This window comes from Schistocerca piceifrons, chromosome X (genome assembly GCF_021461385.2).
Source record: "Schistocerca piceifrons isolate TAMUIC-IGC-003096 chromosome X, iqSchPice1.1, whole genome shotgun sequence".
NCBI classification, from domain to species: domain Eukaryota; kingdom Metazoa; phylum Arthropoda; class Insecta; order Orthoptera; family Acrididae; genus Schistocerca; species Schistocerca piceifrons.
The window spans coordinates 593,217,385-593,235,337 of NC_060149.1; the positions used below are offsets into that span (position 1 = coordinate 593,217,385).

The 17,953-nt window shown below is 47.1% G+C and overlaps 1 non-coding gene across 1 annotated transcript; it reads left to right on the forward strand.

Moving 5' to 3' along the window:
• The first annotated feature begins 197 nt into the window (after positions 1-197).
• On the forward strand, positions 198-272 carry Trnat-ugu. Its single transcript has one exon. It is a non-coding gene; the product is annotated as a tRNA-Thr (tRNA).
• Positions 273-17,953: the final 17,681 nt, after the last annotated feature.

The following is a 17,953-nucleotide window of genomic DNA, read 5'->3' on the forward strand; positions in this document are numbered from 1 at the left end:
CGGCCATGGCCTTCTTCTTCTGTGCGGATGCACACATATTCCCCGAACTCTTACGGGACTTGGAAGAATGTCTTCGACGAGTAATGAGTGTGTTGGGGTGGGACACTACGAATGTAGAGTGTGGACGTACAAGGTGAGAATGTGAGTCTCGCGGGAGGCGTGCGCGAGATAGTCCCTGCAGTCGCACTATAGTTTGTGCCCTCGGTGGCTCAGATGGATAGAGCGTCTGCTATGTAAGCAGGAGATCCCGGGTTCGAGTCCCGGTCGGGGCACACATTTTCACTTGTCCCCGTTCTATATCAACGCCCGTGGGCAGCTGACGGTATTAATATAATTCTAATTTCGATCTTTAAATACGTCGAAACTCTTGCCCGGCAAGATTAATATAGAAAAGATGCAAAGCAGAGCTGCATGTTGCGTTGCGGGTTTGTTTAGTAAGTACGAAATCATCTCCAAGATGTCCATCAGACTACAGACGCAGCCATCACGGACAGGTTAAATTATTAAAACTCTAAGTTTAGGAAACACATAAGCTCCTCTCACAATCATCTCGCGAAATGAACATGACGAGACAGTCAGAGGAATTCGAGATCATGAGGAATCTTATCGACAACCGTTCTTCCCGCGGACTACACTGAGATAACAAAAGTCATGGGATAGTGATATGCACATATACACATGGCGGCAGTATCACATACACAAGTTATAAAAGGGCAGTGCATTGACGTAGTTGTCATTTCCACTCAGATGATTCATGTTAAAATGTTTCCGAAGTAGTTATAGCCGAATGACGAGAATTAACAGACTTTGAACGCGGAATGGTAGTTGGAACTAGATGCATGGTACATTCCATTTCGGAAATCGTTAGAGCATTCAATATTCCGAGACCCACAGCGTCAGGAGTATGCCAAGAATAACAAATTTCAGGCATCACCACTGACGGCGTAGTGGCCGACGGCCTTCAGTTAACGAGCGACAGCAGCGGCGTTTCCATAGAGTTGTCAGTGCTAACAGACAAGCAACAATTCATGAAATAACTGCGGAAATCAATGTGAGACGTACCACCAACGTATCCGTTAGGATAGTGCCGTGAAATTTGGAGTTAATGGGTTATGGCAGCAAACAACCGACGCGAGTGCCTTTGCTAATAGCACGATATCGCCCTCAATGGCTCTCCTGGGCTGGTAAGCATATCGGTTGGAATGTAGACGACTGGAAAACTATGGTCTGGTCAGATGAGTCCCAATTTCAATTGGTAAGAGCTGATGGTGCAGTTCGAGTGTGGGACACATCTCACGAAGCCATGGACTTAAGCTGTCAACAAGGCACTATGCAACCTGGTGGTGCCTTCATTATGGTGTGGGCTGTGTTTACATGGAATGGACTGGGTCCTCTGGGATAACTGAACCGATCATTGGCTGGCAATGGTTATGTTCGGCTACCTGGAGACCATTTGCAGCCATCCATGGACTTAATGTTCCCAAACAACGATGGAATTTTTATGGATGACAATGCACCATGCCACCAGGCCACAGTTGATCGCGATTCGTTTGAAGAAGATTTTGAACAATTCGAGAGAACTTTTTTCAAGAATAAACAGCCATTTAACTGTGTATTTCTGTATTTATGACTGGGACAGGAAAGGAGGGAAATGGAGGTGCTACACGAAGTACCCTACACCACACACAGCAAGGTCGCTTGTGCGGATAGCCCGCTATTAGAACTGGTTCGAGACTGGATTGATAAAAAATAGAGAAATGTTAAGATGGTGATATTAATGCTTCAGATGTTCTACATAGTCTCTCCCACTTGAATACAAAGCACAGAACATTCATACAACCACGTGAAACTGTCAGAAAAGACCTTGTTTAGGATGTTGTTCAACTCACGCGTAACATTGGTTTGGATGTCTGTTATGTTGTCAAAACGTTGATTCTTCATTTTGTCATTTTGTGTTAGGCTCACATTGATAACACCAAGTCTCATAATCACAAACTATTTTTTCCAGAAACAACTGTCCACGTTTCGCATTTCAATCAAGTTGCGTCGTTGATTTTGTTCAGGGGTCAGGGTGTGTAGGACAAACCTTACAGACACTTTTCTCTTCTTCAAAACATTCTGAAGAATGTCTAGGATACCTGATTTAGAGATGCTAATCTATATTAATTTGTGACACCACAACGTTGACACACTAGGGTCGCACGTCAATTACTTAAAACTGCCTGCTCACAACTTACTGGTCGAATGCACATCTGTTGTTTACGATTGTTAGTTCAACCTGCCACCGTAGTTGATGCGCAGACGTCCCGTTTACGCCAAGAATAAAATCAGTCTCTGAAAGTTCTGTCAGACGGTGTAAATGTAGTAGTAGCATAACTTGTCTTCAAAAATTAAAGTCGGAGACATATAGCATGCACCATATTTTCATTCTCGCACTGTCTGAGATGTTCAGATGTTGTACCTTTTTCACGTACACACTATAGGCGAGCGAATCGTGCAATGTCCAGACTTGTAGTTGATTCGGCTGTGACAGTTGTCCGATGTTGGCTGCATATGAACATGCGGGAAGGCGTACTGGTCGTCTAGGTTCCAGTCGACAACGTCTGACCACCACAAGCGAGGATCGCCGTATTGCGCACCAAGTATATCGTAATATTTTACATTTGCGCCTGCCATCCGACAAAAAGTAATGGACTCTCTGCAACATTCTATATCATCCTGCACCATTGGCCCGAGAATAACAGCCGACCGCGGTGGCCACACGGTTCTAGGTGCTGCAGTCCGAAACCGCGCGACTGCTACGGTCGCAGTTTCGAATCCTGCCTCGGGCATGGATGTGTGTAATGTCCTTAGGTTAGTTAGGTTTAAGTAGTTCTAAGTTCTAGGGGACTGATGACCTCAGATGTTAAGTCCCATAGTGCACAGAGCCATTTGAACCATTTGAATAACAACATCCGAATAAGAAATTACCGTCGCATGCGAATACCGCCTTTAACACAACAACACTAACAGTTGCATTTAAAGTGGTGCCGTAACCTTGAAATATGGAGTGTTGATGAATGGCGTAGCACTGTGTTCAACGATGAATCACTGTTCTACAGTACCCCAGATGATAATCATCGGGGAATGTGGCTTAGACATCGGAAGAGGTCGGTTCTTCCAGTGTTTTAGAGATATACAACGATTTTACTCCTGGCATCATGACGTTGGGGAGCCATCGAGTATGACTTCGGGTCAAAGCTGTTAGTCACTGAGGTAACTCTAACGGCACAACTGTACGTCTCAGACATCCTGTGTCCTCATGTGATACCTCTCATGCGATACCCCCTGTAGGTCCAGGGGTTAGAATTGGCCTGCGGTATTCCTGCCTGTCATAAGAGGCGACTAAAAGGAGTCTCACATGTTTCGGCCTTTTGTGTTGGTCCCCTCTCTGGTTTGACCTATTTCTTTTCATAATTAGTCCGTCGTGGTGGAGTTGTAATGTACCCTCTTGGTGGTAGCCCCCTGACCACACAGGGACTGCTGATGCCAGAGCTGAGACTTCCCCAAGTATGCCAAGGAGTAGGTGCCCATCCTTCTGGGGCACCAGGACTCCCGAAAATGGCCATCCCGCCAGGTGGTCCTTACTGAAGCTGGGTGGCGCCCGTGGGGAGAGCCCCTAGTCAGAGTGGCATCAGGGCGGATGATCCGCAATGAAACGGGTTAAATCGAATCAAGCTGGTGGTCGCTCGGCCCCAGCAATCTCAAAGCATGTCAGGAATGATTTCGATGCTGTGATCTACGATTCCCGATCGTTTCCCTCCCTGGCTACACCTTGAGAGGACCGTTGGGCGACCAGTTCTCGAGAGCCGTATTCGTCTCAGTACCTCGTTTGCAGCAGGACTGATGAAGAGATCTTTCAGGCAACGAAGCCCCAATTTTTTGTTGACCATCTTGAAGATAGGTTTGGGGAAGTGGCGGCGTTGTCCAAAATGTGTAAATGATCCAGGTGGCCTCCCAAGCCCACGGACGCTGCTCGCCTGTGACAAGCTGGGTGAAATACCTGTTTCGATTATGCCCCACTGAAGCCTTAACATGGTCCTGTAATTATTTTCCATCATTACCTCCTTTTGCAATCGGATGAGGAGTTACATGTCAGCTTGGAGTGGCAGGGTGTCCACTTCGTCCGGCGCATGCATAGAGGACAGAGATAACAGGGTTGCTACCAGTGCCTTCATCTTCGCTTTTGAGGGTGACTCATTACCTGAAAAGGTCAAGGTGATGGTTCACCATTGCGACGTGAAACCTTACGTCCCTCCTCCTATGCGGTGCTTCAAGTGCTGGAGGTTTGGCCACATGTCATCTCGCTGTACCTCCAGTGCCACCTGCAGGGATTGCGGTCGTCCTCTGCACTCCATGTATGCCTCCTCCCACTTGTGTCAACTGTGGGAAGCGCCACTCTGCCTGCTCACTTGACTGCCCTGTTCTCCATAAGAAGCGGCGAATAATGGAAATCAAAACCCTGGACAGGCTCATCTATCAAGATGCAAAGTGGAAATACGAACGCCTTCATCCTTTTCCAATGACTGCAGCATATGCTGCGACTGCGACTTCATTGCCCCTGTTGGTGACGGATGCCACTGCGTTTGTTAAATCTCTAGTTGGCCCTGAGGGCCACCCCGACTTTTCCCCCATGTCCATGATGGGGAACACTGCTCCTTCTGGCGCTCCCACGGAACCTCCCTTCGGAGACCATTCCCCAAACTGAATGGGCTATCGGACCCCACACCCCCAACTGGAGGACCACCAACCTCCTCCAGCTTCTCTCCTCAGAAAGGGTCCCTCGGGCGTCTACCTTCTCAGGCACCCACCAGCGTGACAGCTGATGTCAGTCAGTGGCTCAAGGAGCCACGAACGACAGATCAAAGAGTTTCCCACTCTTCGTCTGTCCCTGATCCTCCTTCTGTGACTCCCTCCCAGGTTGCTCCCAATTAGCAGCGGGGGGAGGAGAAGAAGAAGAAGCAGAAGAAGAAGAAGATGAAGAAGAAGAAGAATAAGACAAAGCTAGGTAAGAAGGAAGAGGTTCAGGTTGCCTCTGTGCCACCTATCCTTACCAGCTCTGCGTCTGAGGACGACTTTATGATTTTGGCGTCCCCCAACGACCTCAATCTCGCCTCTGCCTCAGACGCAACGGTTCTTAATCCAGGCTCTCCTTCCGTCGCGGTAGACGACTCCTTCATGCCTTTTTCGGCTGTGGACGATGTCATTTATCAGTGAAATTGCAGCGGTTTTTTCCACCACCTTGCTGAGCTCTGACAACTTATCAGCCTTCACCCTTTCTTCTGCATTGCTCTCCAGGAAACTTGGTTCCCGGCGTTGTGAACTCCCGTCCTCAGTGGCTATCGTGGTTATTATAAGAATCAGGCAAGTTATGAGAGGGTATCTGGTGCAGTCTGCATCCACGTCCTTAACTCTCTTTACAGCGAGTGTGTTCCTCTTCAAATACCTTTAGAGGCTGTCGCTGTTAGGGTGTGGACGCTACAGGCTGTTACTGTCTGCAGTATGTATCTTCCACTGGATGGCGATGTCCCACAGCATGTATTGGCTGTGCTGATTGCCCAATTGCCGCCACTTTTTCTGTTACTGGACGACTGTAACTCCCATAACCCTTTGTGAGGTCGAGTGGTGGCAACAAGCCGAGTCACTGTCGTTGAGCAAGTGTTGGCACAGCTCGACCTTTCTTTCTTAAATAATGGTGCCTCCACACATTTCAGTGTGGCGCATGGCACGTACTTCTTTCGGTCTGCAGCCCTGACCTTCTACCATTTGTCCAGTGGAGTGTGCATGACGACTTGTGCGGTTGTGACCACTTTCCGGTCTTTCTGTCACTGCCACAGCGTCACTCTTCTAGGTGCCTCCCCAGATGGGCTTTGAATAAGGTTGACTGGGACTCGTTCACCTCCATTGCCACTATTGAACCTCTTTCTCATGACACCATTGATGTGGTGGTTCACATGTTAACCACCGGCATCGTTTCTGCAGTGAAATCTGCGATTCCCTATTCTTCCTGGCTCCATCTCAGGGTGGGTTCCGTAAGGGCCACACTGCCACCAGTAATCTGGTCTGCCTGGAGTCTGCCATCTTTACGGCCTTTGCCCGCCATCAGCATCTGGTTGCCGTCTTTTTTGACATGTGGAAGGCATACGATACAACCTGGGAACATCACATCCTCACCATGCTTCATGGGTGGGGTCTTAGGGGCCCGTTCCCAATTTTTATTCAAAATTTTCTGTTGCTTCGTTCCTTCCGCGTGTAAGCTGGTCCCTCCCATAGTTCCTCCCAAGTCCAGGAGAATGGGGTCCCGCAAGGCTCTGCCTTGAGTGTCTGCCTCTTTTTAGTTGCTATCAATGGGCTAGCTGCAGCTGTGGGAACGTCTGTATCAGCTTCTTTGTATGCTGATGACTTTTGCTTGTACTACAGCTCCACTGGCATTGCGATTGCTGAACGGCAACTACGGGGCGCTATTCACAGGGCGCAGTCTTGGGCCGTCACGCACGGCTTCCAGTTCTCGGCCGCCAAGACTTGCGTAATGCATTTCTGCTGGCGTCGCACTGTTCACTCTGAGCCGCGGTTTTATCTTGACAGTGAACTCCTTGCTGTGGTAGAGACGCATCGGTTTTTTGGCCTGCTTTTTGATACCCGGTTGACTTGGCTCCCTCATATTCGGCAGCTTAAACAAACGTGCTGGCGCCATCTTAACGCTCTTCGTTGCTTGAGTCACACCAGCTGGGGTACCGATCGGTCTATCCTTCTACGACTGCATCAGGCGTTGATTCAGTTCCGTCTCGATTATGGGAGCCTGGCTTACGTTTCGGCATCGCCTTCAGTGTTGCGGTTACTTGGCCCCATACTTTACTGCGGGATCCGACTCGCAACTGGAGCTTTCCGCACCAGCTCTGTAAGCAGCATACTTGTGGAGGCTGGTGTCCCTCCATTGCAGATCCGGCGCCAACGACTACTGGCCACTTATGCCGTACGTGTTTGTAGCTTGCCCGGGCATCCAAATTTCCGTCTCATGTTCCCCAACTCGGTCGTCCATATTCCAGGCTGGCGGCCCAGTCAGGGTGTACGATTGCGGTTCGCGTGTGGTCTCTTCTCTCTGGGCTTGTGTTTTTCCCACTCCCATCTCTTTTCGGGGCACATTTACTTATACCCCCGTGGTGTGTGCCCTGCCCATGGCTTCAGCTGGATTTGGCACAAGACCCGAAAGACTCAGTCCCTCCTGAGGCCCTCCGCTGATGCTTTCTTTCCATCCTTGCCGCGTTTCACGGCTTTGATGTAGTCTGTACTGACGGTTAGATGGTTGCTGGTCGAGTGGGTTATTATTTTACTTTTGGGAATCGATCTGAAAAACGCTCATCGCTAGATGGCTGCAGTGTTTTCACTGCAGAACTTGTAGCCATCTCTCGCGCCCTAGGGAGTATATCCGCTCCAGCTCAGGTGAGTCCTTCGTTATCTGTAGTGACTCCCTGAGCGGTTTACGAGCTATCGACCGGTGTTTTCATCTCTCTTCTGGTGATGGTTGTGGAGGAGTCCAACCACACTCTTGCCCGTTGCGGCCGCTCCGTGGTTTTTGTGTGGACCCCGGGTAATGAACGTGTTGACAGGCTGGGCAAACAGGCTATCAGTGCACCGGCCGTGGAGATTGGCCTTCTGGAATGTGATCTCCAGTCAGTATTGCGGCAAAAATTCCTTGGTACTTGGGACGATGAATGGCGAACCCTACCCTCCCCCAACAAACTTCGGGCCATCAAGGAGACGACAAGTGTGTGGCGCTCCTCCTTACGAGCCTCTCGCAAGGACTCAGTTCTTCTCTGCCGGCTACGCATTGGCCACACGTGCCTGACGCACGGTCATTCATTGCGCAGCGACAACCCACCGCTATGTCGCTGTGGATCAGCGTTGACAGTGGTCCACATCTTGTTGGGCTGTCTGCTTTTAACTGCGCTCAGGCAGACGTTTGCGCTGCCTGATACGCTCCCTGCCCTTTTAACGGATGACGCTGCAATGGCAGGCTTAGTTTTGAGTTTTATTCGAGCAGGGGACTTTTGTCGCTCGATCTGAGGGCTTGTCTCTTTTTTTGAGTTTAGTCTGGCCTTTGGCCTACGGTTTTAGATTGGGGTTTTTAGTATGTCCCTTGGTTCTTGGCTTTTCCTTTTTTTGTTTCCGTGGTCGGCCAACCACTGTAACACTCTATGTGCTTTTCATCTTTTCATTCCTCTTTTCTGGTCTTTGCCTATGACCTTCTTGTTTTGTGTCGTCCCTCGTCGTCTCCGTTGCTTGTTTTTCTTCCTTGTGGGTGTTTCATGGTCGTGGAATAAGGAACCGATGGCCTTTGTAGTCTGGTCCCTTCAACCCCCACAAACCAACCAACCATCTCAAGCGATAGTATCGTGGTGCCATTTTTTAAGAGACCAGTGGTCGGCCACTCATGGTACGTGTCTCTATGAACTTTCTGCGCGATGTCGGAGTATTCTAGTGGTCAGTAACACCCCCAGATCTGTTCCGATGGAACAAAAAAAAAAAAAAACCCGCACACCAAAGGAATTATTCGCACGGGACGGAAATCGGTAGATGTGATGTACATGCATAAACAAACAAATTATTAAAATTTAATAAAAATTGGATTATTCATTCAACAAAAAGAGCTTCACAAATTGAGCAGGTCAATAACGCGTTCGTCCACCTCCCGCCCTTACGCAAGCAGTTATTCAGATTCGCACTGTTCTGTAGACCTGGTGAATATCTTCCTGAGGGATATAGTCCAAATTCTGTCCAACTGGGGCCTTAGATTTTCAAAATCCCGAGCTGGTTGGAGAGCCTGAAATCTCATTGACCAGAGTTGAATTGCTTTCAGTGATGAGTCCCACATGAATTGACCCCCGACGACCAACAGAGACGCCTCTGGAGGTGCCCCAGGCAGCGGCGGCATACCAACATCTACATCTACATTTATACTCCGCTAGCCACCCAACGGTGTGTGGCGGAGGGCACTTCACGTGCCACTGTCATTACCTCCCTTTCCTGTTCCAGTCGCGTATGGTTCGCGGGAAGAACGACTGCCGGAAAGCTGCCATGCGCGTTCGAATCTCTCTAATTTTACATTCCTGATCTCCTCGGGAGGTATAAGTAGGGGGAAGCAATATATTCACTATCTCATCCAGAAACGCACCCTCTCGAAACCTGGACAGCAAGCCACACCGCGATGCAGAGCGCCTCTCTTGCAGAGTCTGCCACTTGAGTTTGCTAAACATCTCCGTAACGCTATCACGCTTACCAAATAACCCTGTGACGAAACGCGCCGCTCTTCTTTGGATCTTCTCTATCTCTTCCGTCAACCCGACCTGGTTCAAATCGTTCAAATGGCTCTGAGCACTATGGGACTTAACAGCTGTGGTCATCAGTCCCCTAGAACTTAGAACTACTTAAACCTAACTAACCTAAGGACATCACACACATCCATGCCCGAGGCAGGATTCGAACCTGCGGCCGTAGCAGTCGCGCGGTTCCGGACTGCGCGCCTAGAACCGCGAGACCACCGCGGCACCCGACCTGGTACGGATCCCACATTGATGAGCAATACTCAAGTATAGGTCGAACGAGTGTTTTCTAAGCCACCTCCTGTGTTGACGGACTACATTTTCTAAGGACTCTCCCAATGAATCTCAACCTGGCACCCGCCTTACCAACAATTAATTTTATATGATCATTCCACTTCAAATCGTTACGCACGCATACTCCCAGATATTTTACAGAAGTAACTGCTACCAGTGTTTGTTCCGCTATCATATAATCATACAATAAAGGATCCTTCTTTCTATGTATTCGCAATACATTACATTTGTCTATGTTAAGGGTCAGTTGCCACTCCCTGCACCAAGTGCCTATCCGCTGCAGATCTTCCTGCATTTCGCTACAATTTTCTAATGCTGCAACTTCTCTGTGTACTACAGCATCATCCGCGAAAAGCCGCATGGGACTTCCGACACTATCTACTAGGTCATTTATATATATTGTGAAAAGCAATGGTCCCATAACACTCCCCTGTGGCACGCCATAGGTTACTTTTACGTCTGTAGACGTCTCTCCATTGATAACAACATGCTGTGTTCTGTTTGCTAAAAACTCTTCAATCCAGCCACACAGCTAGTCTCATATTCCGTAGGCTCTTACTTTATCAGGCGACAGTGCGGAACTGTATCGAACGCCTTCCGGAAGTCAAGGAAAATGGCGTCTACCTGGCAGCCTGTATCTAATATATTCTGGGTCTCATGAACAAATAAAGCGAGTTGGGTCTCACACGATCGCTGTTTCCGGAATCCATGTTGATTCCTACAGAGTAGATTCTGGGTTTTCAGAAATGACATGATACGCGAGCAAAAAACATGTTCTAAAATTCTACAACAGATCGATGTCAGAGAAATAGGCCTATAGTTTTGCGCATTTGCTCGACGACCCTTCTTGAAAACTGGAACTACCTGTGCTCTTTTCCAATAATTTGGAACCTTCTGTTCCTCTAGAGACTTGCGGTACACGGCTGTTAGAAGGGGGGCAACCTAACTGTCGTCCGCCATACGGGCCGACAACCAGGAGTGATGTTATGAGAGCCTTTTCATTTCATAGCAGGATTCTTTTGTTTGTCATCCGCGGTACCTTTACAACATAGCGGCTCGTCAACGATATTCTACGCCCTATTTTTTTCCCTTCATGGAAAGCCGTCTTGGGCTTAAATTTCAAGAAGACAATGCCCTCCCGCACACGGCGAGAGTACTTGTCTACATGCTTGCCAAACCCTACCTCAGCCAGCAAAGTCACCGGATCTCCCCCCAGCAGAGAACCTTTGGAGCATTATGGGATTGTCCGTCTAATCAGCTAGGGATTTGACGAGCTGACGCACCAGTTGGACTTAATTTGGCACGATATCCCTCTGGAGGTCATCCAACAACTCTGTCAATTAATAATAACCCAAATAACTGCTTGTGTAAGGGCCAGAGATGGCCCAACATGTAACTGACTTTACTCAATTTGTCAAGATCTTCCTCTTGAATAAATCATCCGATTTTTCTGAAATTGTAACTATATCCTAATCTGTACATATACATCGCATATACTGACTGCCGTGCCATTTGGAAATTTCCGTCATGTCTTCGACTGTATGTTGAACCAGCTTAGACGTCCACTCTGTCTCAGCGCCAATATCCAGGATATCAAGTACCATTTACAAGAGTAGTGGGCCAGATTGCGTGAGAAGGATATACAATGGAACTTATGACACACTTCACAGTCGAATCCGTGGATGCATCAAGACCAGAAGGGCCTGAACGTCGCACTGATAAGTAGGCTCAAACTCCCACGTTACACATTAATTTGACTCGATAATTTAATCACTGAAATAAGATCACATTCCCTCTAAATCTGTGAAGTTTCATTTTCTTTGCTCTTCCCTTTCTGAGTACTTCACTGTTTTGGTCAGCACTGCATGTTAATTCGACGTTTTACAATAATTCTGGAAACCCCCGCTGTAGAAAGTTATTGATCAGCATTTGAAAAATGACGCTCTATGATTCGAGACTAGTTAAACTCCTATCGGTAATGGGATGTCATATTTTTACTGCATATGGTACTTGACCCTTTTGTGCTGTTACGTAACAGTTAGTTATCGATTATGTGTGACAGCTCTGTATACTAAAACAGCCACCGGATGAGGAATTAAGTTCGACAGTTAAATGATTTTTTAGGAACAAATTTTCATTTGCAGAAGTTCGTGTACCTTTTACAGTTCGCAGACAAGAGTTTTCAAAGATGTCACTTGTGGTACCGTTGTTTTTTTGTCCTTCGGGGATACCAAAAATTATATACAAAAAATAAAAAAAATTGCGAGCCCTGTAACTTGTTGGAAAATTTGTTGTCTACGGATATTCTTCTCACGTAAGTAGTCAAACTCTTTCTTACTTATAATATTACATGTATAGCGATTTCTTTCTGTGATACGTGGTGTAAAAGACCCTGCCTCCTGTAAACGTGATTCGATAACTTAAAATGTTCTGCATTCCGTTTTGATAAGCCCCTCCGGACGGGCAAGGCGTTTTTTCAGATTTGCGTCTGCTAGATCTTACGTAAGGTGCGTGTCTAGTATTTACACGAGATTGCGTTCATAATAGGTCTCTGCTGCGTTTGCTTGCTGTTCAGATAGGTGGCGCACTGGTTAAAGCACTGCACTCGCATTTACGTTTTCTGTGGTTTCCCTACGTTGCTTAAGATGAATATCAGGACAGGTTACACTGCGCTTCCCAACCTTGTCCGCCCGACATCTGTATAGTTGTTCCACAAGCCACTGTACACTGCACGACGGAAGCTACTTTGTTCCATTGCTAGTCATTCCCTTTCCTGATCCATTCACACATTATGCGAGGGAACAACGACTGTCTGTATGTCTCCACATAAGCACTAATTTCACTTATTTTATCTTCGCGGTCCTTACGCAAGGTGTTCGCTTGTGATAGCTGAATACACCATCTCATCACAAGTTCCGGCCACCCCTATGTAACGCAAAATAGACTACTAGATTCCGGCCGTTGTGACCGAGCGGTTCTAGGCGCTTCAGTCCGGAACCGTGCTGCTGCTGCTGCTGCGGTCGCAGGTTCGAATCCTGCCTCGGCCATGGATGTGTGTGACGTCCTTAGGTTAGTTAGGTTTAAGTACACTCCTGGAACTGGAAAAAAGAACACATTGACACCGGTGTGTCAGACCCACCATACTTGCTCCGGACACTGCGAGAGGGCTGTACAAGCAATGATCACACGCACGGCACAGCGGACACACCAGGAACCGCGGTGTTGGCCGTCGAATGGCGCTAGCTGCGCAGCATTTGTGCACCGCCGCCGTCAGTGTCAGCCAGTTTGCCGTGGCATACGGAGCTCCATCGCAGTCTTTAACACTGGTAGCATGCCGCGACAGCGTGGACGTGAACCGTATGTGCAGTTGACGGACTTTGAGCGAGGGCGTATAGTGGGCACGCGGGAGGCCGGGTGGACGTACCGCCGAATTGCTCAACACGTGGGGCGTGAGGTCTCCACAGTACATCGATGTTGTCGCCAGTGGTCGGCGGAAGGTGCACGTGCCCGTCGACCTGGGACCGGACCGCAGCGACGCACGGATGCACGCCAAGACCGTAGGATCCTACGCAGTGCCCTAGGGGACCGCACCGCCACTTCCCAGCAAATTAGGGACACTGTTGCTCCTGGGGTATCGGCGAGGACCATTCGCAACCGTCTCCATGAAGCTGGGCTACGGTCCCGCACACCGTTAGGCCGTCTTCCGCTCACGCCCCAGCATCGTGCAGCCCGGCTCCAGTGGTGTCGCGACAGGCGTGAATGGAGGGACGAATGGAGACGTGTCGTCTTCAGCGATGAGAATCGCTTCTGCCTTGGTGCCAATGATGGTCGTATGCGTGTTTGGCGCCGTGCAGGTGAGCGCCACAATCAGGACTGCATACGACCGAGGCACACAGGGCCAACACCCGGCATCATGGTGTGGGGAGCGATCTCCTACACTGGCCGTACACCACTGGTGATCGTCGAGGGGACACTGAATAGTGCACGGTACATCCAAACCGTCATCGAACCCATCGTTCTACCATTCCTAGACCGGCAAGGGAACTTGCTGTTCCAACAGGACAATGCACGTCCGCATGTATCCCGTGCCACCCAACGTGCTCTAGAAGGCGTAAGTCAACTACCCTGGCCAGCAAGATCCTCGGATCTGTCCCCCATTGAGCATGTTTGGGACTGGATGAAGCGTCGTCTCACGCGGTCTGCACGTCCAGCACGAACGCTGGTCCAACTGAGGCGCCAGGTGGAAATGGCATGGCAAGCCGTTCCACAGGACTACATCCAGCATCTCTGCGATCGTCTCCATGGGAGAATAGCAGCCTGCATTGCTGCGAAAGGTGGATATACACTGTACTAGTGCCGACATTGTGCATGCTCTGTTGCCTGTGTCTATGTGCCTGTGGTTCTGTCAGTGTGATCATGTGATGTATCTGACCCCAGGAATGTGTCAATAAAGTTTCCCCTTCCTGGGACAATGAATTCACGGTGTTCTTATTTCAATTTCCAGGAGTGTAGTTGTAGGTCTAGGGGACTGATGACCTCAGATGTTAAGTCCCATAGTGCTCAGAGCCATTTGAAACATTTTTGACTACTAGATGTCAGCAGAGGCTGGCCCAGCTATATAAAAGGAGGCAGGGAATAATGTGTCGTCAGTAGAAAAGCCGTAACAGCCGAAGGGGTCGGTCAGAGGAATTCAATGACTTCTTTTTAAATGTGGACGAGTCATTGGACGTGACCTGGGTAGCAAATCCTGCAGGGGCATTTCAGCCCTTATAAAGATGCCCAAGTCGACTGTTGGTGATGTGACGGTGATATGGAAACACGAAGGAACAATCACAGCTGATTAAAGACATGGGAAACCTCATGTACTGGCGGACTGGGACCGTCGAGCATTGTGAAGAGTGGTTGTAGAAAATCCCATTAAAACTGCGGAAAGAATTACTCGTGAGTTGCAAAGTGCTAACAGTAGCCCAGCTAGCACAGTGACTGTAAGGGTCTAAAAATAATAGGGTGGAGTGGTGGAGCAGGTCCTCATTTCTGTAGTCAGTGCTAAGCGACGCTCGATGCAGTGAAAGGAGCGACGACACTGGGCAGAGGATGACTGGAAACGAGTCATTTGAGTGATGAATCACGTTATATCTTGTGGAAATCACATGGACGGGTTTGGGTTTGGAGAGTGCCTGGGAACGTTGCCTGCCATCGTGTGTAGTGCCGACAGTGAAGTACGGAGGAGGTGATGTTATGGTGTTACGGCATGAAGGTGTTTATTGTGGTAAGACTGTAGTCTGCTTATTGCTCTTAAGGGAACTCTACATGCAGAAGCGTATGAATACTTTTTACAGCATTGTTTACTGCGTGCAGTAGAAGAACAGTTCAGAGACGACGATTGATTCTGTCAGCATGAAAATGCATCCTGTCATAAAGCAGCGTCTGTGAGTCAATGGTTTGTAGACATTAATATTGCTGAAAAAGGACTGGCCAACCTGAACTCAGTGCAACACCTTTGTGAGGAGTTAAAACGTCCACTTGGCTCCAGACCCCAGCGCTCAACATCATTACCTTCCCTGGTTTCGTCCGTTGAGGATGAATGGTCTGCCGTTCCTCCACAGACTCTCAGACACCTCACTGAAAGCGTCCCCAGCAGATTTTAAATCATCATTAGGATGAGAGGTGTACACACTCTATATTAATACCCACTAATATGGGCCCAAATACTTTTGATCCCACAGTGTTGTTCTGAAGTCTGTCAAAAAAGCTCGTTTTCTTAACTTCCTCAACAGCGTATCACCTCCAAGGAATCCCCTCTAAACTCACGGACGATCTGCGTAGCACTCTCTTACTAATCGAAGCGACCGACGGGGTGGTTTCTTTGGACAGGCACGACGGATTTCCTAATACATCCTACGGCAATCGGAACTTCTGTTTTGTCTCTAACGATCTCGTCGTCGACGGCACGTTAAATCTGAACTTTTTTTGCCTTCTGATAGCACACTCTGAAATAGCTTCGATTTTTTTTTTTTTTAATTTGTATGGTGAGAGTCCCAAACATTCGAGCAGTACTCAAGATTTGGTCTCACAAGTGTCATTTTCAGGTGAGCTACTCTTTCTCAAACTCTCCCTATAAACAGCTGTCGCTCATTCGCCTTCCCTACAACTGACTTTGCGTGCTCGGTCAGTTTCACATTATTTCTCAACGTTTCGCCTAGATCTCTAATCGACATGACTGAGTCAAGCAGCATACCATCAGTACTGCATCAGAACATTACTGAAATAATATTAATGATTAATGGAAACAACGGCCGTATTTATACATATTTATTGTGTCACGACCGGTTTCGTTCTTTAGAACATCATCAGTTTGCCTGCAGCTAAACAAATTAAGAAATTAGGCTAAAATGTACAGTACCTTAACGAATAAATTAAGTAACTCACACTGCCAACAGTCTTACAATAAATACTCACAATAAGTATGTATTAGAATAGCTGTAGTGGTTTTCATTAATCACTAATTTTAGTATCTATCAGTTGTGGTGCTCAATACGCACAAGATCATTACTGGAATGTTTCTGCTAATCAGCCACAATAACTTAAATTTATTTACATTTCAATGAAGCTGTCATTTGTCGCGTCAAATAGAAATTCTGTCCAATTCAGTCCTGAATTCCCCTACAGTCACTTCTCGACAACGTTTTCACACACACAACAGTGTCATCAGCGAACACTCTCAGACTGATCTGCAACAGATAGTTTGTATGGAGCGCTGCAGCGTTCCTTTAGTACTTCTCTGTCGTACTGCTGACGTTATCTTTGTCTCTGGCGAACACTCGCCGTCCAGGAACATGTGCGGCGCGCTAACGCTGAACAAGTCTTGCGAGCCAGGTACGTATTTGAACATGTGCTGTGCTTCTAATGCCCTCGTCATCGACGGGACGTGAAACAATGTCCCTTTCCTCGTTTATGCGTTTCCTGGGAAACACAGTTGGTTATCTTTTCAAAGGCTGGCAGCAAACGCTCGCTCAATGGCCGTCGTGTGGCCAGCAGGAAGTGTGGTGTTTCCAAGCTTGCGACACTCTTCCGCTCCTTTCACTACTGGACCTTGCCTGATCATTCTGTGGCCGACGCTTGTTGCTTTAACGACGTAGCTCCACGAACGTTTTATAACGTAATCATTTTGTGTATGGCCATCTCGACGTAGGAAGAATTCAGAAAGCTAGGGCGACAGAACGACAAGCATAGGTTTTTGTCATATGTTGTACGAATGCTGATTAGAATATTTTAGTGATTTAGGTACTGTCTACTATACAATTATTACAATCTTTCTCTTCATCACTGTATATTAAAGACAGGACAAAGAAAATGTGTGAAATAAAACTTAATGACGAGCAGGACAGTATAAATAACATTTTTCGCTGTTAAGCATCTAACTGAAACAACTTTTGTTGATTGTGTTCCACAGCTTTGAGAAATCTTAGAAATGAGATATTGTAACACGTGAAGCTGCTGTATAATTTATTTTCAGTTGTACGACCGGTTTCCTTCAGAGACCATTATCTAGTACAAATTTTTGCTAATAGCAGTGTACTGCATATAGCACTCCGACAAGAACAGAGACACAACTTAAAATTGCAACACTTAAGAAATGTCGACTTACAGAATTCTGTAACACTTATACTGAAATCGTATATGCTTCCCTTAAATCTCAAGTAAGTATTTTTGGCAGTAAATCCTTTTATATTCTATACAAGAGTAATATGGACATATAGTTCTGTTCTCGTCGAATATGAGGCGTTATCAGGTAATTATTAATTAGTTCTCTAAGTTGTGTCACTTTTCTTGCTTTTCTAAAAACGTTTTTGCTTTTGTTGTGACTCCTCATGCAATGATTTGGCCACTTTTCCACCCCAAGTAATATTTTTTGCTGTAATATGTATGACATTCGAACCTCTGTCAGGAAAAATCAGTACTTAAGTTAGAATAAAAAATTAAAAGAAAACAAGCTGAAATTATTTTGTTACAAAAATATAAAAAGGAACATTAGAATTTATGAAAATTAATACAGTTTAATAAGGAACATCAATTAGGTACAATATAAGGAGCACAATTTACGAAATCATAGAATCATAAATGGGCTTTACGCCGAGAAAAGGGATTCTTCAACAGCTGTAATCGTCAAAATAGTTTGTGTTCCTTCAGACATATATGCATGTGTGAAGGAGATTATAATGTAAGATACAGGCATTGTATAAACACAGAGATTGTAAGAATCTGTTATATTAAAAATTACATTCAACTTGCGTTAAACA